Below are 23,267 nucleotides of genomic sequence, written 5' to 3'. Positions count from 1 at the left end.
TTCCATCTCAATATTGGCAAGGTATATGGTTGACCCAGTGTGAAAGTCAGAAAGCTGTTCGTACTCTATGCTGCAGACAGAAGACAAGTCCCAAGGAAAAGCCCAGTTCTCCTAGCTTCTCCGTTTAGTCCTGCAAGAGTTTGACTGAAATTCTATAATAGAGCTTCTGCTTCTACAATTTCTACCACAATCAGGAACAAAGCTGCCTTTTTGCATTCACAGTAATATCCATTATTTATCAGTCAGATATACAGAGAGATGGGTTTTGACCAAAAATACTGTGTTTAGGAAGTGCAGTCAAGGAGAATTACGATATCCTGAAGGTATGGTTAAAGAATCCTCCAGATCCTGTTTTTTTAAATAAGTTTGCAAAGGCATATTAATGGGGAGTGTACCACATAATCCATCTAAATAATTTACTCTTCATTATTCTGCCAAAGGAAAGATTCTCATCCCAACAGTTTGGTGGTTTCTGTTGTTTGTTTTTTTCAAACATATCGTATATAATTAGAAGACCACTATACGGGTCATTTATAAAGCCAAACAACAAGACCAGAACTCTAGTAATGTGAAATGACCAGCTAATTACAACACTGGTTTAAATTATGTTCCTAGGTATTACTTGTTCTTTCCAAAATGGGCTGGATATCTGCACTATTTATTCAGCCCCAAAGACCAATTCATTCTTGCAAACATATTGCACGTTTAAAATGTAGCAAGGTTTAAATCATCCAAGCTTATTGTTTTAACTTCCAGCATTTCATTATTCTACTTAATGGCTTGCACATTGTTTTACACAAGTACAATATAATTTTATTGTATGATGTCAAAAAAAATCCACATCCCATTTGCTTCCAAAACAGATGAGAAGTGATGGGATAGGAGACCTAAACTACAGGGATGTTATGTTTTACGTATAGACAGGAAAAGCTCAAGGTCGTGCAACAGATGCTTAATTGGGAAGATACTCAGAGTATTAGCAACTCATACACAAAACATCTGAATTAGTCCACCCCTCAAGATCAGATTGGCAGAAATATAAAGGACTTGGGCCAGCCCAATCTTTCTCCCATTGTAGTCAACTAGAATGCTGACAGCTTTAACCTGGCCAAGAGAAGGCCCTACTTTAGGCCCTGTGGCTTCTGCACTGGAGCAGGTTTTGTGGCTGAGGATCACGGCTTTGAGACACCCATCTAGAGGATAAAATACAAAATGTGTCAGGTGGTACCTCAAAACATAGAAGAACTGAAGGCAGAGCCTGCAGTGTCTGGCACAGCTTCCTTCTCCCCTTTAGGAACCTCAACCGGCAGCACCTCGGGGTCAAGAACCACGCAGGAATGGTTTATTTCATGATCTCTAGGACTGCAGGTGCCACTGGCTAGAGAGATAGCAACAACAAGTCCCATGATGAGAGGAAAGCATTCTAATTGATTGCCCCGGCCAAGTGTAGATATTTGCCTTTAGCGTCAGGAGCTCTATTAGGAATTAAAAAATGTATTTTAAATTTTTGATTCGGGTACAACAGAAAACTGCTTTTTCACAAGACTATTTTTACCAAATACTCCCACAAAGCACATCCAGTGTAACAGAAGCACTGTACCTGCAGAGCTGTTTGAGGATGGGTACTTCCCAAGTGCCCTCAACTGCTCCTGTTCTACTTGCCTTGACCTGTTGCACCACGTTATGCGATATCAAACTACCATCGCGTTCCATTTTAGAAGTGATTACGCTCCATTGGTGGGCAAAGTTGCTGCTTGCTGAATGTTTGTGAGGTTTGATTAATTAGTGCTTATGAAGTGCTTTGAAATTCTTGCATGAATGATGTTACAGAAACACTGAATATTGCTGCTGCTATACAGGCAGGTACATGATTAAAGATTTGAAGTTGCAAGGTGTGGCTGGGTCTTACCTTCTCTTTGGGAAAATGTTCTGGTTTCCTCCGAATTCCCCCTGGCAAGCTAGCTCAGTCTTCCAACCAAACCAAACCACTTCAATCTTTCTAGGGTAGGGAAAAAATAATAATAATAAAAAAAAAATTAGATGAAGGGTATTTCTGAGAATGCATTGCCTGTCTAGGATATTGCACCCCTAGGTGGTCTGATAAACTTCAAGGGCACCTTGGTGATTAAGTTCATTCTCAGACTAGCTCCATTTTCTTCAATTTTTATTTTTTTTTTAATCAACTAGTGCTCTTTTAATTGCTTTCTCCTCTGGGTATTTTCCTTAAGACACCTAACTGTCTGTTAAAGCATCTTCATCTGTGATCTCCTCTCTTTGGCTGGAGAGATCCACCTGTCCCCCCCAATGTCTCCTGTCCAAAGGGAGCTGTTACACATTGTATCCCTTTCCATCACTTCCGACTGTGAGCCCAGCAGCTCCCATCTGCTCTGGGAACTGCAGCTCCCCGCAGGAGATTCATTCTTGGCCACGGCAGGAAGCCGCAGGGCTAAGCCCGCAGCCAGCCTTACAAGGCCCAAGCTGAAGACAATCACTGCACAGACTTACCTGTTTAAAAATTTCTCCACGCTGCTTAGCACTGCTGTACTTGGCCATTATCCCACTGCCATGGTCCTTCACAAGCACGCTGCTTCGTTAATCGAAGGCCAGGATTCCTCTGCCCAAGGCACAGGTGCCTGGTGCCATCTGAGAGGCCCTAAGGCATGTGGGACATCTGCACGGGAATAGCAGATATGACGCAGGACCTAAAGCAGACGGACACTGCACCAGGGCAGCGCACGGATGCCAGGCAGGCTACTCTGTAATAGCTAAAATGCCACCAGACACCGAAGACGAAGCCACCAAGCTCTCTCTGTACTGTTCAACCTCCCTGTTTTCTGTTATTATTGAGGGCACTCGAAAGGATCCATCACGCTGATCCTCAGTGTTGATCACACGTTTGGTGTCCTTTTTGCCTTACTTATATCAGCTTAACAGGCTGTGATCCCCTGGTGCTATCTTTGATTCCAGTCTCGAGTTTCATTTTTCCTGCTTCTACTCATTTCACGTCCTGCATCCAATGACAACTTTTTTCGCTGCTACTTTTTGCAATAACTCCATGGCTAATTTCATACGTATCTTCCCACATACGGTAACCTCTGGGGTTTAGCTCCTTTGTGCTTGCTTACTTTCCTAAGAATTGTAAAGAAAAAAATATCAGTTGTTTTTGCCCCAGGCTTTAGTAGAAATGCTTACCTAGACTGCAAGGCCAGTGTATGAGTGCACGTCTCTAAACCTTGGGTGCATTTAGCATTTACACAGTTCAAAGTAACCAGGCCGAATACCCTTATCTCTCTAACACTGCCACCAGTTTTTTGGCTGCCATCAAGGCTGATGCCATCTTCCTATTCTGTTGTGTATTTTCAGGGATCTACTTCTTACGCAGAAGTTTTTAAAGGCACCCAAATGTTCAGATGCTTAAGGAGGAGCATCAGGAGCCTCTCATTTGGTCCCAGCGAGTGAGGTACAGCACACCTCAAAATCCGTGCCTTTAGTTTTCTGATCGTTGTTCTTAGTCTGTGCACCTTCCAAAAACTGCATGAGTAATCTGCTGTGGCCATGAAGTTGCTTTCATTAGAAATGAACAAGTCTGTTCTGACCTTTTCCCAGGGCTGGGCTGGGATTTCACACGGCATTTCTTGTCAATCACTATATTCTGTGCACAGCCCGCACTGTTCCGTGCATGCTTTCAGGCGGGTATTCATGCCTGGCCTGCGGATACATTTCCTGGCTCATCTCAGGCATGTCTCTATCCCCAGGTGTGAAATATGCATCCACTGCATGATCTCAGCTCTCCAATCTCCTGGGATTACTGTTCAGTTCCATTTAAAACCAAACCCATGCAGTTCTTCGCTCACTTCCTAGCGTGGCCAGGGTGGGCACAGCCGCCTGTGGCACTCCCTCCTGTCTCTCTGGCTAACCGTGGGCTGCAAATTGCTTTACTGCCCGTCAGGCTACGTTGAGCGGCTCCATCATCTGAAGGAGCAGAGTCAGGAGGCACTTCTCACCTCATCGTTTCCCCTTTCTGCGCACACCAGGGCTCCTTCGGTAACTGCTGCAGGCTGCGTCTTTACCCCAGAGCTGTTTCTACTCCTCTTCCTCAGGCACCCCCACACCAGTGTTTTAGGTGCTCTGCAAGTGTGTCATGCCTTAGGGACCTGGGATCTACTTTCCACTTTCTCCTCTAAATGCCTGGTTTTTCTCATCTCTGAGCATTCTGAGAAGATTCCACATCATTTTCACTGGTCAAGAAAAGTCCAGTGTGATAGATCAATAGCTGGGCTCACTTTCGGTTTGCCTTCATTCAGCCTAACGCTTTGTCTCCAGCGCCCATCTAGAAAAGCTACCACTGGTAAATATCATGATCTTCACTGCCTATTCTTTGACTTTTCTTTCCTGCAGTAAAGATGTCCTCAGCGACAATGTTGGGGGCTAGAGGCACAGCATCCAGTTAACACCAAACATCTTGGGTTTGGAGCTGACACCGACAGGCATTTGTGCTCATCAGTACCTGCTAGCAGGCGCGGCAAAGGTTGTCAGGCAGTGGAATAGCTCTTCTTCAGAGCGCCGCAGGAACTGATCCCCTGATTTCCAGCTTAAGTCTTTAACCGCCTACTCCCTCGTGACAGGATACATCCCCACAGAAAATACTCCATGTAAGAGGGACACAGATGGGAGTGGACAGAATGAAGGTGTACACCCAGCCCAAGCCAGGTGATTGCTCCTACTCTGCCAATTAAAATCCCATTGCCGTTCCTGCTAGTTTCACAATAACTACCTATTTTACATTCAGCTCTTTGTTTCAGAGCAGATGTGTTCTTTCTTACTTTTTAAACTATGTCACATTTCCTTCAACGTGGGCTTAGGTTAATAAACTGTACATCAAGCACTGCTTAAAAGCTGGCTTTGCAGGATGATAACTGATGAGGGAATTACTTTTAATTACTGTACAAGTGAGTAGATAAAAATCACAGGCCTAATAATCAGCTCCAGAAACTGACAGCAGCAAAGTCTCTCATTTCAAATGTGGATTATTTTTTCTTTCAGCATTCGGCTACAGAAGGCAAATGTTCGTGGTTGGATCATCTTCTGTAAGCAAGCCAAAGTTATGTGTAACATTTTTGGATGCTAATAGGACACAGTTCTGGCAGAACAGAAACAAGGGTAATGTTAAAGATTACAGCAAGCTTGGAAAGGAAGAAAAGAGTTTTTCTCCATCCAGAATTCCAGAAGAGCGATCATCTCGCCTGCATATGCGGCTAGAACTTTGAAAGTCCAAGGACGGCAAAAGCAAACAACGTACTCGCACATCTATCGAGCGTCAGAGAGAGCATGAGGCTTCCCAGATTGCCTTCAAAACCAGCAGCATTTGGCCCGTTACCATCCACACCAAGCTAATGTATTTTTAATAGTTTGCCCCCTAAAGAGATAGTGCAGGCCATAAGATGCAAATTAGTCAGCCAAAATTGAGCGAGTTTGTGTTACAAGAAATTTCAGGGGAGGATGAAATAAATGAAAGTAGGATTACAAACTGGGTTTGGCGCTCTGGCGAGAGGAGAAAAATGTGCTTATGAAGTCCAGCAAAACTTTCTTTTTCTGGTTTATTAGGTGTTTGCAAAAAAGTCTCAGTTGCAAAGTACGACATGTTCTCTTTCTGAAGACTCATCTACAGCGCAGAGGCTCTGATAAATCAGCTGCTTTCCTTTTTAGCCAACTATGCAGCGTATGGGAAGCTGAGGTTTGTATTACGGCTTTGTTAAAACATTAGATGTTGCATGAAAGCTGCCATGTGAACTCCATTTTGAATGTATTTCAACGCAGGTTTTTACAATAGGAAAAATAAACACTTAGCAGCTCAGGAAACCAGAATCTAAAATACTGTAGACATGGATTTGTTTATTTGTTGCTTTCCTGCAATAGATCAGCCTGTCAGGACACCTCCTTCATGTAAATATTTAAGATCTACAACAAAATAATTCTGATAGAAAAAAAATTAAACTCTGAAAAGCAGAGAGGAAAAGGAGGATGCAGAGTTTTACTTATTTAAAAAACCACGGATGTGGCGCTCCTTGGATCTACCAAGTGTGTTTTTTGATGAAAAGGAGAAATATTCTGATTGTAAAGGTGTTAACATGTAGTGAACAGCACTTAGCTCCTTGAAACCATATGTTCTGTAGATTCAAAGTTACCATGTTCCTTTTCGGGTTTTTTTTTTATGGGGCAATAATTTTAGCTCTCAAACGTTCACATGAAAAACTGAAAATCCAGGATTTGAGAACTAGAGAAGTTCAGCATAGTAGTCATCTGGAAGTCTCCTCTTTTCATGTCTGTGAAGTATAATGTTACTTCACGCCATTTGGCTGCAAATGTAAATTACACCTTTTTTCAGTTGTTAGGACAGGATAGAAAACCACATAATTCTAATGAGTCATAAATGTTTCACCATTTTTTTCTTCATTTAATTCATATGGTGCCAACACCTGTGAAAACAATCAGCATCATAGTTGTGTGCTCGACTTAAATTTGCTTCAGGGTATGCTTGAGTAAAAGCTTTTATATCTCATTTCTCTACATTATTAACAACACGATGCCCTGAATCATTCTATAATTTCAGTATGCTCATTTCATTCTCAGCTATTTTATTAGAACTAGAAAAGATGCTCAAAGACTATGACAGTCTTTAAACAGATACACACACACCCCCCCAATTCTTGATTCTTACAGCAACAAAATATCTATAACAAGATCTTCACATTATTTTTTATGTGCTTTGGCAGTTTTGCACCTTGAATTACGAATCTAAACTGTTAGTACAAGAGCCATACCACAAAGCTCTCTCCCAAAAGGCTTTGCAACTGTTGCTCCAAGGTGAGTTCATTTCACAGGAGCAGCATCTATACTGAACTGATTTTTAAGCTATTTTCAAACAAAAACACATCTTGTTTTCCAATGGGAAGAGAGCATTGGTTGGAAGCCTGGTTCTGGAGTCACTAGAGGGTACCAGTGAGGAACACACAGAGGTAACACTGCAGCCTTTCTTTAGTTATAGCTAGCCAACGGGGTGGTTATGTTAGTCTAGGTGGTATGCTGCTGCTGTAAAGGGTAGGATTTTCAAGGTTTACAAACACATTGCAGTGTCTGAAGGATACAGAAAAGAGCCTGAATCCTATTATTGACTTTCAGCGGACAGCAAGCCTCTAACCACCTTTGGAACCCTTGGTAACTGTACCTGGCATCTGTGTAGCCCTAAGTGACTTCAAATGGAACAATCTGCAAAGGGCTTTTACCTACAGTTTTATCACATAAGGAGCTACTGAGCTTTCCCTGTGTTTCAGTGGGACTGTGGCTCAAACTCCCTCTATAAAATTACCCATCTAAACCCGTACAACTTAATAAATACAGATGACCGAGCACAGCGCATTAAGCTGGAAGGTGTAGAGACCATGATATTTCCCAAAGAGATCCTTTCCCAAAATGTGTCCAAAACGTACATTCCAGTGTTAAACAGCACATTACAAGTAACCATCCAGGGCCAATCTGTGACCAGGAAGCAGGCCAAAGCTCAGCTGATAAATGCTTCAAGCAAAATGTTTGCAGTTGTGATTCATGACAATAACTTCCATTGTAATCCAGAGGTAGGGACATGCTCCAAGTAGCTTAAGCTAGCTCAAATACTGAGAGCAGGGCAGGCTTCAGCGGGGTCTTGGGTAAAGGACTCAGACTGTCACAGCTGAGCAACTTAAGCCAACCAAAATAGTTAATTTAAAGCTTCTGAACTGCAGCCTTCTGTCTGCACTGAAGCACGGTCCTGCCTGCATACATGAGGGCAATGTGAGGGCTGAGCTGACCACTCCCCTGCCTACAGAATTTCCACACTGACTTTGAGGTGATTAAAAACAAGTGGTCCGATAGTCATTTCAGATGGGGTTAATCCAGTAATGTGTACAGTTCTACATGGTGTGTCACACACAAAAAAAGAGGTCGACCCTCAGTTTCTTAATGTACAAGAATCTATGCCTGTGATTACACACCAACGCCCTTCCCAGCAATTTGCACTAGACACAAACAAGCACCAGTCGGAGGATGAACTTTCCTTTTTCTCCGCTTCTCTTCAGAGGTTTTCCACACAGACATGGGACTTTGGGGAAGCAGGGGAGGAAGCATGGAAACTAATCCTACTCACAGAACACCTATCAGTACATTCGTTAATTTACAACACTGTGCACCAGACCCAGGGTCAGTCAGTGCCAGACTTGACAGAACCCCTCTGCTGTGAGGAAAGGCTGAGCTGGGGTGGTTCAGCCTGAAGAAGAGAGGGCTCGGGCTCGGAGGAGACCTCATCGCAACCTTCTAGTACTTAAGGGGGGCTTATAAGAAAGACGGGGACAAACTTTTAGCAGGGCCTGTTGCGATAGGACAAGGGGTAATGGTTTTAAACTAAAAAAAGGGGAGATTTAGATTGGATACAAGGAAGAAATTTTTCAGAATGAGGGTGGTTAAACCCCAGCACAGGTTGCCCAGAGAGGTGGTTGATGTCCCATCCCTGGAAACATTCAAGGTCAGTGTGGATGGGGCTCTGAGCAACCTGATCCAGTTGAAGATGTCCCTGCATATGGCAGGGGGGGTTGGACTAGACGGCCTTTAAAGGTCCCTTCCAATCTAAACTATTTCGTGACTAGATAACACTGAATCTCATCCAATCCTATCTCTACATATTTCAGTGCCCTTCGTTTGCTGGGACCAAATAACCAACTGCTTCTTCCAATTTCACCTCTATCTAAGGTTCTTCCTCTTGGTCTACCAGACTTCACTTTGAAAGCCTAAAGAAAAACCTTGTGATTTAGACAGAAACTATCTTACCTTCATAGCAAAGGGGTTGTCCTCGCAGAATCCATTCAAAAGGCCACATGGCATAGCAGAGCTGTGCTTGCTTTACGTTGTTTAATTCTCAGTAGTTTACTCAGTTGAAGGTCTGTTCAATTTGAATTGCTGCTAGGATGTTTAGAAAATATGAAAGAAATATATTTTAAAATTTCATTAAAATTATTCTCTATGTACTTGAAGACATCCAGACTTCCTGACCAGTACAGTACCCATGAAATGCAGCATTTTCCATAGTGCCATACAGGCATTCTTAACTTTGAAATGGAACAAGAGGGGAATATTTACACTGACTGTATCTTAATTAAATGAATTAATTAAAATACAAAAGCGCTCTCAAGCTAAAAGGTCCTGAAGCAAAGAACAGAAAAGAATGAGCTTTACCTTTCTTCCTCGACAATCTCTGTTATTGAAATGCCCAACTAAGAATCAGATTTTTTGCTTGTGGGAATACTCATTTTCCTGACTCTAAGCTGCAAATCTTTCTTAGTTTCAGTTCTTCCACTGTGAAGGCAGCTTCTGTGCTAGGAACTTTCGGACGACAGTATGAAATGTTATTAATGAGAACTTACTGTATACTTCATATTTGATGTAGGTGCACTCTGCCTCCTAATGGAAGTCACATGTGTTTTTCCCCCAAGTATGCACTGGTAAGTAATGACCCATCATCAGGCAGTGACTGATGACAATTGATCATATGGCCATCTACAGCAGCAAGAAATTAGAGTAATCTCTCAAGAGAATAATCAGAGAACAATTTTCCAGGGTCACTACTAGCAAAGAAGCTTGCTGAAGAAGAAAACAGACTGAGTCTTCACTCTGGATTTTCTCTTCTCTCCGGGATTTCATTTTATACACAAAGTTTACATTTGTTTTTAGAAAATTTTATGAGGCAGACTGAAATGTTAAGGGGATTAAGGAACGGTAGACAGTCTTTCACCTTCAAGCCTTCATTTCAAATTCGCTTCGGGTTAGTAATGAACAAGAAGTATTTGCCATTGCCGCTCAGTGTCCATGCAAAATGGATTGGTGGTTCTGGCTCACTTCCTAGCAATAAATGTGCATGCCAGAAATGGCAACTCCGTTGCCATTCTCAGCAGACAGAGCCAAGAATTAAATGAAGCATGGGAAGCAAAGTTACCTCTCCCTCACTACGGGCCAGGGTGGAGGCACGTTGGCAGGAGAAGCCTTCTCTGCTGTTGCCTGAGCAGGGCTGTGCCACAGGCGAACACAAAGACATCAGTATCACGGACTGTCAAACTAGCACCTTTCCAGGAACTGAATTCACTAATTTTCTCAAAAATTACAAAAAATAGTAAAAAATAAATCAGATACTGTTTAGCACAGGGCAGACTGGTGACTCTGACTAGGCAGTGTTCTTCCTTATGCTAAAGTACAGATTAACCTGCCATTATAAAGAGATTGAAACTTGATGTAAATGAAACAGATTCCTACTACTTAAGGCTTCTTTGTCCTGCCAGGGACATGGCCCTAGGACTGGAAAAAAAAATCAGGACCTTTTTCTTCCCAGCAATCACATGACAGACCATTCCTCAGGCTAGGAGACTTTGACTCATTGACACCAGAAGCCACTAGACCAGGAAGTTTGTTTTTCCTTATACCATAAACTTAGAGTAATTCCCCTGAAATAAATGGAGTCAACTGCCCACACAGAGCAGCATAAAAGAGAGCAGAACATGCCCCATACTTTATCTGGCCAATACTAAAAAGAAAAAAGTGACTAAGACAAGTTAAAAAATGCCACCATGCTGCTGTTCTGAGGGCATCAGCACCACCACCAGGAAGGGCATCGAATATTCTTGCGCGTGATTACAGCAAGAAAAGGATGCACCCTAGGCCTGGGAGTGATTCTACCAAACAGTGCTGAATGAAAAATGCATGAAATTTATTCTAAAAATAGCAAGATGGGTCAAGAGAATAATGATCTCAGTCTACGCAGCTAGGCGAATTTATGGTGATACCATCTTTTATATTTCATAGGATACTCACCATGGACCTTAAAATTTCCATGGGTTTGAATGCTTTATTTATCCATATTTTATTACCACTGTAAACATAATTATTGCAGCATCTTCATGCTGAAAGTGATTGATAGATTTTGTTACTTGCTTGTCAAGATGCTCATGTTTGCTGTATTCAGCCTTCACACCAACCCAGAGACTGATGACTGTGCTAGCCTATTAATAAAAGTCTATTACAGTACACTGATGTTACTCCTCTCACACAATATTAATGCAAGCCCTGCGGCAAGAGGTGTATTTTTAACTTGCCACATTACAACCAGGCCTGTTTCGTTACAATTAACCCTTTTACATTTTACTCAGACTGTCCACTCTTAGTCATAAAGAACCACCAAGTCTTCTCACTTGTTTTCCATTGTTTTAAAAAGATGTTGTTCACCCAGCCCAAGATTTCGACAGCAACTGGTGATTTTCAGTATATGTACCTGAGGCTGATGAAACTGAGACCATGTAAAGTGCAGATGATTTTATGAAATGCAGAGTAGACATCTTTCAAAAATAAAAGAATCATATGTTGACTACTCAGAAACTGAAGGACTCAAGAATAGTCATTGATCGTGAAGATCTCATCCATTAGAGCTCAACTGGCAGCAAACAACGCATGAAATGTATTTCTCCAAATAATATGAGATAAGCAAAATAATAAAAAAAAAACCCACCTTTGAAAGTGCTCAAAGTCCTAAATGCAATATGTGGGCAAAAGTGTTTTTGCCTCTGGTTATCAAACAGGACAGTGTATTTTTCTATAAATGCTCATCTAGGATGAATTTGTTGCCTTCTGTCACTGGAGTTTTGACTTGATTCAAAGACATTCAAACGGAAATGTGTTGATCCTACTAAAGAAACCAAATTAAGTTAAGGTACTTTCAATACTTCAAGATATTGGGAGGGAGGGGAATCAGCTTGCAAGTGAGGAAGACAATAAATGGATAAAAGATACCAACCAGCTTCATTTTAAGCAGAACTTGAATAAGCCTATAGTACTAGAACTTCCATAGTGACTTAATAGTATTTGACAAAAAAACACCCAAAAAACAATAGATCTTCTGACTCTGTCCAAGACAATGCTTGCAAAGTGTTTAACTTTAAGCACGGGAACAATACCTTTTGGTTTTCTTTGGTGAAGATACTTATCTTGCAGCAGTTAAGCATGTGCTTAATTGTTTCACTGAGCGTCAACAACCTTATAAAAACCTACAAGGTTTTTATATGAACTAACATCAGTTCTTCTGTTTGCAAAATACACGCAATATCCAGAGAATCTAGGTTCAGCAATCACAGTCTGAATTACTGTGCTTAGATGCTCAGCCTGCACAAATCACTGACGCTCCACTGACTTTCACGGAGCCTCCATCCCACCGAAGCTACGGCCGCAGGACCCCAAACAGTGCCGTTAGCCCTAACAGCTCTCCCAGGCTGAAGACCTGGAGCTCAGTCAGAGAGACTGTGCTGGATTTAGTGCTAATGGCTTCAGAGGTTACCTCTCCCAGCTGTCTGCAGCGGTCCCCCCACCAGAAGCTGAAACAGAGCCATCAGAAAGCAACATGGTCCAGCCCTCATCCATCCAGCTTGGAACCAGCACATTAATTTTAACTGCCAATGGCCTGCAAACTATGACAGTTGATAAACTGGCACTTGCTTGCACCTGCTGCCTCCGCTAGCAGGGTGGAAGACCATGGCAAAGCGGCAGGGTAGACATGAAGGGCAGTAACCCCTTCCTCCACCTCGACAAAATTAATAGCACTTGTTTGCCAGAGCCCTCATCTGCTCAGAGTGGAACGATACGTTGAAAGAAGCAACTCCATGTAACTTTGTTTTGGGAGGGGTAACGGAGAGGATTTTCTACATTTCGTGAGGCAGTGAATGGGAAAAGTTATGTACATACAGTACCCCTTGTAATTTTAATTCACATTGCCCTCTTTCAGTGAATAAATCTTGTTAAACCTTATCCTCTCGGAGACCATCTGTATGAAAACCATTCAGGAAACATCACCGTTGGTACAAGAACTTAAATCTCACCATAAATCTCAGCACGTCAAACCCAAGCACGCGTGCCTTAAAGAAACTCTGCAGCTGTGGCTTGCTCAGAGTTGCAGACATGCGTGTGCAAACGGTGCCTCCCAAGAAACACATTGCTACATTTCAGTAACTCTTAAAAACAAATGAAAGCAAACTCGGGGATTTTCTCATTTTCAGATAGCTTTGACCTTTTTCATATAAAAGAAGAAAAATACTTTAATAAAAGCTAGATGAAATTTACTACCCTATTAGAACTGTACTGGCCCAAATGATCTCCACCCTTCTCCTTATCTTCCTCTGATTACTTGTCCTTCTCTTCCAAAGTACACGTGCTAATGTGGCAAGCTACGCTCAAAATTGGAAATCATTATTACTTTGCTCTGCAATCTGATTGCCTGTACAGTTAGACACCTGCCTTCCTGGCAAATTTCTTTATGGTAACAGGGTACGAGCAGGTTGGCCATTTAAACGCCAAATACGGTCAAAACCGCTTTGATCTAAGATCAGTGAGAACGCTAATCTTATCCAACAGCCGACATTCTCCTCTCTCTCCACCCCAAACCCAGCATAATTGTTTTTACAGAAAAGGATTTCATATTCAATTCACCAATTTGAAAACACGGCAAAACACAACGCAAAACTTAGAAGGCAACCCATCCAGTAAGAGAAAAAATAGAAAAGTAACTAGGAGAATTAATCTAGGCTCAATGCTTTAACCAAAATATTTTGGGGGATGAATGCAGGCTTGGTGAAACAAAAGGTTCTGTAAATTTGCTTAATTTTCACTCACTTATTTCCATAAAGGAACAGAACTCAAAATGTTTGAAAAGGACTAAGATGATTCACACTTGGTAATTCAAAAAAAAGGATTTCTAAAAAAATTCAAAAGGACCTTGCTTGGAAACATTTTTCAAGTAAGAAAAAAACCTTCTTAAAGATGGGTAAATCCCAAGCAGAGCACCTTGTTTTTATTTAAGTATTTTATTTGACCAAAACTGAAATTTTTTCAGTTTTCTGAATTCTGAAAAATTTTCACCTTAGAACCACCAGACAATGTAACAATCACCTACTTTCACATGAGAAAAGTAATTTAGGAGCCTGAGAATGGATTGATTCAGATGTGCTAGACAGAAACAAGTTTCATTTGCTCAAGCAATGGGATATTTCTGATACATGCCAACGTACCATGGTAGATGAGCAGAGCTTTCTCCAGTAGCTGTGAAGGTTTCCTGATGACTCAGCTAAGATCACTGGACCTCCCTCCCGAATTTAATACAGGTGATCCCGGTTTATTTTTGCAAGAAACTCCACTTTTGTGAAGCTGTGTAACACCCCTTCAAATCATCTCAGCTACGATCACAACAGCAGACCGGTTTTCTAACACAGGTTCTTGCTTGACTATCTACAAAAAAAGAGGAGATCAAATACCCTTAGAGGCAGTAGGTGATATCCAGACATGCAAAGACTGCCCTGGTGGCTCCCTGCTAAGTCATCCATCCTTTCCCCACAAGCGCAGAGGTATTTACTACTAAGAATGATCAGCCTCTGACTAGAGAAGCAATGTTGTCTAGGCACCGTAGAACGAACCAGTCGTGTTCCCTCATAAAGGAAACATTTGGTGGCTCAGCATGAAAGATGATCAGCAAGGTTTTGTTGTCATGCAAGGTGTATTGTTTCTTCTTTTTAAACCCATATCCCATGCTGTGCTCCAGTGCATCCCACGTGACTTTCTAGACAAAACCAGGGAGCTAAATGAGGAAGGGGTACCGTTTTAGCCTGCCTGCATAGCCAACAGACAGAGGCACACAGGTTGAGTTGCCCCCTGGAGGCGCCCATCACCTCCCAGCATCAAGGAGGGAGCTGCAGTGATTAGGTACTGACTTCGGTGCCTTGGTTATGTGCTTGAAGTCGGGTGGCTCAAACCCAGGAGCAACTGTGCTGCTTCTCCTCTCCTAAACTGGCACATGTTGCAAAACAAATAGTAAGTACTAACAGTTTTGGTGGAAGCGAAACCACTTAGTATAAAAATCAGCGCTTTAGATCTACACCTAGGATAGTAGTATTATTGCAGAAAACCAGACTGTTTTGAATGTCCTTTAACTCCACTCCTTGAGCTATGCAGCGCTGTGTAACTGGACATATTGGGCAAGATTATTTTCACTCTTCATTGAAGCTTCACCCAGAACTAGCCACTACAGGAACCCAAACAGCAAATTTACCAGGCCAACTTGCTGCTCCACCACAGTAAACCAGTTGTTCCTACGACAAGTAGTGCATTTTTCTTTTTCTTTTTTTTTTCAGTGCACAGTACAAGGAAAGGATGACTCAAGCTGAGTTTCACAGGTGAAGTTCAGATGAGTTCAGATCTATTCAAGCTCTCTCAATGTTCCCATATGCTTGACTCCAGTCCAAACATTTAATTGTCAGCTCCAAACTAAAACTTCCAGTGATGAAGCAGAGGAGGGGATTGTGAACTCTGCTTTCCAGCACTAAGGACTTGAGCACACTTTTTTTTTTTTTTTGGTAATCTGTCATTTGTACTTTTTCATACTAAAGGTGACAGTCTAATTCACATATGACCAACACCCATAAATCATGTTGGGGGGAGGAAATATTCATAAATCCATATCAAACAGCACCCAAATTATGACAAATGACATGGCAGTCATAAAATTGCACAAGCACAACTCACCAAGTCATTAATTTCATGGCCGTGGAAAATAAACAGACACATTTTTTTCGCAGCCCTAATAAATTTTAAAAAACTCAAAGAATGGTCCATCTGCTTCGAATAATTTTTAATTTCCTATTCTGTCTCGTTCCCATTAGCTATTCCACTGAGATATTTGCTAAATTCTTTCATTTGCCTCCTCCCATCTGTATTCAATTACTCTATTCCCAAATAGAGTTAGTTTTTCTTTCTCCTAAGCACAGTACAAAATATCCCCACCTGTACCTTAAAGCAAATGTTATGTGTGTTTTATTATCTGTTAGACTCTATGAGTCATTCTAACTCGATTGCCTGTGCTGAAAGACTTGGAGGGCAATCTGATTTTGATGTTTTCTGGCTTTGGTGAAAAACACCTGCCTGATTCTCATAGCTAATCTATTAACTTGGTAAATGCCTCAGCAGATGTTCTAGAATCAGCTAGGGATCAGGGTCTGTCCTCGTGACAGCGTCCGCTTGTAAGCTTGAAATATTTAAATGTTCAGAGATCAGAGGCCAACGATGTGTTTTGGGTACAAGCTTTCACTAAATCATATTTTTTCAGTCGGTCCCTGGAGTGCAATCCATGTACAATAAGTGGCTGGAGCGTTCTGACTGGGCAGGCCAACAATACAGGCCTCCTTGAACTTTGAAGGGACGTGAATTTCAAGGCAGGATTGTTCTTTTACTGAAAAATGGAACAAATTTTAGACTGTGCTGAAGCTGTTCCCTTTAAAGCTATGCGGCTTTTTTTCCAGTTCCTCTCCTCTCTTCCTAATGAAACCCATTAAGAAAGAATAAGCCTTGGCTTTGAGACCTGCCTTTCCAAGGATAGCTTCAAGTCTCCGAGGAACCTGTTCTAAGCCATCATCCTCTGTTTGGGTCAATGCTGCTCTGCAAGATTTGCTCATTGTGTGGCTGATCCTCCATTTCGGTGCGTTGGTTTTAAGCCAGGGTCGCTCCACTGACTCCAAGCCATTCCGCTCTATAACAGTCCCTGAGGCTGCACGGACTGGCTGGGATCACCGGAGCAGAGCAATTCCTTGAGGAGCATTTAGTCTTCCCGTAGGAAGGGTGGGAGAGATGCATGACATCAGTGTCAAGCCCACGTCAATTCCCATTTTGCAGGTTAAGGCAGTTTTCTCTCCAGCTAGCACCCCCAGAGCAACACAAATGAGAAAAGAAAGGCTCACAACACAGAAAACTCCACGGCACTGCTGCCCCCCCTCTGCTTTCAGAAATGGCCTCGTGTCCATCACAGCTAGACCTGGGAAGCTAAAAAGGTCATTTTGTCAGCTTTTATATCATCTTGATTCTTGTAAGAAATGCTCAGACTTGTAATAAAACGTCCCAAATGATTCAATTTGAAATGGCTGCAAGCTTCACCGCAAAAATTTTCTCAATGAGATCACACACAAGGCAGACAACTAGAAATCAGGACACCTTTCTCCGATCTCCACTCGCCACTTGACTCTGGTCACCCCACTTACCCTTTGTTTACCTCCCCTTCTTCATCTGCTAAATGGGCTTTGTTAATGCTAACTTACCTCATTGTTTTGAAGCTTAATTAGTTAATATTTGTAAAGTGTTTTGAGATCAATATGGTATTATTACTAATGTATGCAAAATCTCCTCTCTGCTGCCATTTGCTCTTGGAGGCTTGACAAGAAGGCTTTCGCTGTTCCATGTTTGCGACAATCCTCAGAAACAGCTCTGCTGTTAGAGCTCTCATGTGAGGGATCAGCAGATGGAGTTGGAGGAGTGAGAAGGGAAATGACGGATTCATGCCGTTATTGCCGTTACACATGCTGCTTTCTAGAAGACAAAATAGAAAATATGAAGGGACAGTTGATAACAAATACTTCAGCATTTAAAGGAAGACACTAGAAGTACACACAACTGCTTAATGTGTTATCTAAAATCACTGCATTTTTCAAAAGTATCCTTTCAGTATAGCCATCTTGTTAGCCTTCAAGTCTGACAAGAGTTAGAAGAAGGTTCTAAATGTGAGACGAGGGAGAAGAAAGGGTCACTGGAAACAGCGTTCCCATCTGAGGATCTATGGCAAGAAGCTTCATCAAGGAGGAAAAGGAGGTCATCCGTAAACAAACGTGGAAGAATTGACCATAGCTTACCTACTAGCAATAGTTTCTTCCTTCAGTTTTCAGGCTGTATCTCTACTGAAATAAATCTACTGCTCTCTAGTCAGTGAGACATTAAAAAAATGGAACTGGTCACTGGAAAGATACAATAACAAAGTTTGATTTTTGAAGTATAATCTTTTCAAAATTCTCTTTATATATTAGGCAGATATGTATACTCGCTCTTCGCTTCTTGTCTATTTTGACACTTGAGTGGTATCTTTCTCCAAAAAATAAGAAAGAACAATGGGCCACATCCTGGTCCAGCCCTGCCAGTACAAGTGATGCCCTGACCTCAAGAACTAGCTAGGGACTGTGCTGGCAGGAGAGAATGTCTGGAGAAGCGAGAGCCAGCAAAGCCAATTTTAATCCATGTGCCCCTGTTCATGCAGCAAATCTGACACCAGAGGTAGAAGTGGTATCATCAATGCACATTGCACAGGAATACAACACAGCAAACAAACTTTTTCTTAAAGCCTGTGAAACCTGGAGGTGATCTCCAGACTCGAGCACAGTTGCATGCCTACATCTCTCTTCTGCAAAGAGTAACATTTTGGTTTTGGATTCTCTCTAATCTAGAATATTTTACAACCTTTTGTCTGTATTCTACACGTCTTTTTGTCAGTAAACATTTGAAAAAAGCTACCTTCCAGATAAATACAAGAAAGAGAATACATTTTTCATACCAGATACATGCAGCTCCATCAACATAAGCTTTGTTGCATTTGTACATGCTTTGGTACAAGTGATACATAAGTCACAAACCAAGAATAATTAATACGATGTTATTATAGCTGTCCACAGCAGAGGGTGCTAAGATTAAGGAGAACTGACCATAGAGTCAGCATCTAGGGCAATGGGAGCAGATTTACAGCAAGCAGGAGATGGAGGTTCATCAGTTAGTGGAGTGATAGAGACATTGGTTGACTCTTCATGAATGCTACCTCTGTTGATTTCTTCTGAAACTCAGGCTTTTCATGAGAGAGGAGATACAACATCCAGAGCAGAAAAATGACGCATGGTTTCTTGCATAAACAATTTTTCTCAGAACTTGAATTTAACACACATACTAACAAAAACAAACAAGCAAGTGGTGAACATCCTCTTATACTTTGCCTCTTCCCCCCCCAGAAGCCTTTTAATCAGTCTCAAGAAGACACATTTATCTCACACCAAAAGCAGCCTTAAGTAAGGAAGAGCGGAAAATTCAGAAATACTTCTGCCAGTGAAACTGTCTGTTCAGTGAAAATGAGGTATCTGACTGATAGCGTCACTTCTATTGTGTTTCAGTGAAAACACATCCTTGAATTTAGAGCTGTGCAATGACATTATTACATTAAGCTTGTTATTTGAAAACAGACAAACTACTCCAAAAATATTCTGGTACTAGACACATGTTTGGCTTCAGCTCTTCCAAGATGACTGAATACATCATTGAGTCCCCCCTCCCTCTACCTACCTACCCACCAGTTTTCACAGACCATTAAGTTCGCTTTCAAGGCATGGTGAAGCAAAAAGCAGGGAAGAGTCAAGAAGCGGAACACCAACAGCTCTGAAGGATGTGCCCGAGGGCCTAGAAAAGCTCACAAATTTGAAAAGGGATTACCAAGCCTTTGGCTAGTGAGTCAAGCTGAAGTCAGAGCAGAAGCAAGTGAAAATTTTTACCCTTTGGTGAAACGCAGTGTCCTCTGTAGTCCTCAATGTTCCCTGTGCGAAGCAAGCTGTCCTCAATTCTCTGCTCCTTCACTCACACCTCTGCAGAAGGCAGGCTTCTCTCCCGCTGAGCCCAGGAGCAGCAACTGGAGTTCTCTCTTTGAAACACCTTGGAAGCTGTCATCCTCAGCATCCTCACACATTTGTAACCAGAGTCGCAATGACAAACTTGTCTAACGTGAAGATGAAGCTGGAGAAGTTCACCTGTGACAGCAGACACGATGTCCGTCCCAGATCCACATTACTGAATGAAATAACTAGATTGCTTGTTGACCTCTAACAGTGAAAGGCTAAGAACTAGGAGGCCAAGATACCTTGTTCCTACTTGCTATGGACATGCGTCTCCAGGTCAGGAGCCCACCATGCAAGCCCAGCAGCACAAGTAAAACTTTTACAGCTGCCATCCATGCAGTCCCCATGCAGCAAGTTCAATGCAACTATCAAACAAACAACTGATAAAAGTAGTTTGTTTTATTGAAGAAAAACAAAAAACTTTTTACAGGAATCAGAAATCCAGGGTGGTTTTGTGCTTGCTAGCTTTGACATCGGGAACTCTTGATTCACACCACAGTGAGTAGAAATCAGACTTAGGGAGAGAACAGATAGTGCAACACTTCTGCTTAAAAGAACAGGATAGTCACACTGGAGAAAGGCAGGAGCGAGAGGGGAAGGCTGAAAGACAGCCTTGCAGAAGAAAGCCCACATACGCGGTGGCTGGCAGCTTCTTGGGAATACAGCTTTGACCATCAAAGCAGCTGAGGGGGCTCCCTGCAGACATCTACCCGTTTCAGTGGAACTTCGGAGGCTAAACATGCATTGGGCTCATCAGCTTTTTGGAGGATCTGGACTTTATCACTTTGGTATAATCTCACGCCTTTGTGCCCGAAGTCCCACGTTCAAACCTTGTGGCAAGATGAAATTAATCTGGTTACTGATGATAAGCCAAAAACAAAAGCACAGTAATGCTCAAGCAGAGCATATACACAACAAGTCCTCGAGGCAGAATTCCTGGTATGACTGGCCTCAGAACACTGGGATTCGTTTAGCCACTATTCAATTACATGTTCTTTTTTGTCTTCTTATCCCCTCCAAGTTACCACTTTCAGTAGGCATGAGTACTTAACTGAAGAATAAAGACAAGCAGTAAATAAAATGCAATAAAAGTTGTTTTACATCTCTCTTCACCTCCTCTATGCAGCTCCCTCAACCTTAAAATTTAGAGGAATAAAGGCCAGGTTTTCTGTGCAGACAATGAAAAGGATATGCATTGAACGTCATTTCTATAGGAGAGAAAAGAGGAGACTGAAAGGAAGAAACCCATAAAAGGAAACGCACCGCATTCTTCCACCCTCTACCCCAGCAAATCCAATTAAACTTGCCAAGACACACACACATGCCGTCAATCACTCCAGATCCTATCCGCCCTATCAATATGTCAGCAGCATTTCACTCTCTCACTTTCCAGGACTCCGCACGCTCCACACAGCATGCACTCATTGCTCCCCACGCTCCTGCCTTGCCCCTTTCAATCAGTCACAACAAGCCACAGTCATTTCTTTCCTGCACCTTACGCTACATCAAGCCAGCCGGCTGGCTGGCACAGCAGAGCTTCTTTGTGCTCCACTGATGGTTTCCAGGTGGTTCGGGCTTTTTTGTTGGGTTTTTTTTGTTAGTTTTTTTCATTTGTTTGTTGTTGGTTTGGGGTTTTTTGGAGGGGGTTTTGGGTTTTTTGGGGGGAATTTTTTGTTTGTTTGGGTTTTCTTGTTGTTTTTTTACAAAACCAGGAAACCACAGGATGCAAAACATGGCTCTCTACATACAGAAAAGGGGAAAAAGAGTAAAGCAGGGGAGCATTGCTCCCTTGGGCAGTTATCACACCTGTAAATAATTAGTGTTTACTCCCACTCATGACAAGGTTATCTGCCACTACAAACACCGCCTTCTGTGAATAGTCCAGCTAGGAAGAACCAAATCCAAAGGAAACTTCAGAATGAGTCACAACCAGAATTGGCCACAGACTACCTACAAAATATTGACTGCAACATGACCCGTTTCCTACATTTGGTGAGCAATGTATAATTCCCACATAAATTGGGAAATTACTTTATGGCTGAAGTCACAGTTGTGCAGGCATGCAGTCTGAGTGCCGGCTCACTTACCCCTGGGGTAACACAAACTCAACTGACTTGGGGATCGCCCGGAGGCCTCCAGGGCACTAGCAAACATGGCATCAAATGACTCCAGCACAGCCTTTTCGGAGAAAGAGGTTTGACACGGAGTAATGCTGTGAGTCACCCTGTAGACCGGTTTATGTGCAGCGTTTGTGGGCAACAAGTGCAAAAAAGAGCTGAAAAGCATTCAAGAATGTAGCTGGCAAGGTGCTGACATGCGATTCTAATAAGGAAATCAGAGTTTTTCTCAGCCATGTGTTTGGTAAGGAGTCACTTGATGCAATGTGTGGAATTTCTTTAGAGTGTTGCATCTTGCGTGCTGTTCTTGGAAACACAATGAGCAAAGCTCCCAGGGTATGATTAATTAAAATAGCTACCACATGTTTATCTGTGTATTTATCTGATGGTAGAAACCATATGTACACACACAGCTATCCTGACCTTAATTTATAACCGGGTCACTTGCTTTCTACTGCACTAGTGATGTTAAAAGGTAAAAAAAAAAAAAACCACCACCAAAAAAACCAAAACAATCACAGCTGAAAGCAGCAAATCTCCCTCTGTTTGTCCTGGAAGGGAACATGAGCACTGAGACATGACAGACCTAGCCTTGCAGGAATCTTGCATGCATTCTAATATTTGTTATAATGTCTGCTCGTGGTGTGCAGGGTTGTCATCAGCAGCGCTGAGTCTAGTTGGAGGCCTGTAACTAGTGGTGTCCCCCAGGGGTCAGTACTGGGCCCAATCTTATTTAACTTCTTCATCAATGCCCTGGGTGAAGAGTTAGAATGTACCCTCAGCAAGTTTGCTGACGACACCAAACTGGGAGGAGTGGTAGATACACCAGAAGGCTGTGCTGCCATTCAGCGTGACCTGGACAGGCTGGAGAGTTGTGCAAAGAGGAACCTGATGAGGTTCAACAAGGGCAAGTGCAGGGTCCTGCACCTGGGGAGGAACAACCTCATGCACCAGTACAGGCTTGGGGCGGACCTGGTGGAGAGCAGCTCTGCGGAGAGAGACCTGGGTGTCCTGGTGGACGAGAGGTTGACCATGAGCCAGCAGTGTGCCCTGGCTGCCAAGAAGGCCAATGGGATCCTGGGGTGCATTAGGAGGAGTGTGGCCAGCAGGTCGAGGGAGGTTCTCCTTCCCCTCTACACTGCCCTGGTGAGGCCTCATCTGGAGTACTGTGTCCAGTTCTGGGCTCCCCAGTTCAAGAAAGATGAGGAGCTACTGGAGAGAGTCCAGCGGAGGGCTACGAGGATGATGAGGGCACTGGAGCATCTCTCCTACAAGGAGAGGCTGAGGGAGCTGGGCTTGTTCAGCCTGCAGAAGATAAGGCTGAGAGGGGACCTAATAAATGTTTATAAATTTCTCAAGGGTGGGTGTCAGGAGGATGGGGCCAGACTCTTTCCAGTGGTGCCCAGCAACAGGACAAGGGGCAACGGGCACAAACTGAAGCAGAGGAAGTTCCAGCTGAACACGAGGAAGAACTTCTTCCCTCTGAGGGTGATGGAGCACTGGAACAGGCTACCCAAGGAGGTTGTGGAGTCTCCTTCTTTGGAGATATTCAAGACCCGCCTGGACAAGGTCCTGCGCA

Source organism: Opisthocomus hoazin, chromosome 6 (genome assembly GCF_030867145.1).
Source record: "Opisthocomus hoazin isolate bOpiHoa1 chromosome 6, bOpiHoa1.hap1, whole genome shotgun sequence".
In the NCBI taxonomy this organism is placed as follows: Eukaryota; Metazoa; Chordata; class Aves; order Opisthocomiformes; family Opisthocomidae; genus Opisthocomus; species Opisthocomus hoazin.
The sequence above is the reverse complement of the archived record's forward strand: the minus strand, read 5'-3'. Positions refer to the sequence as shown.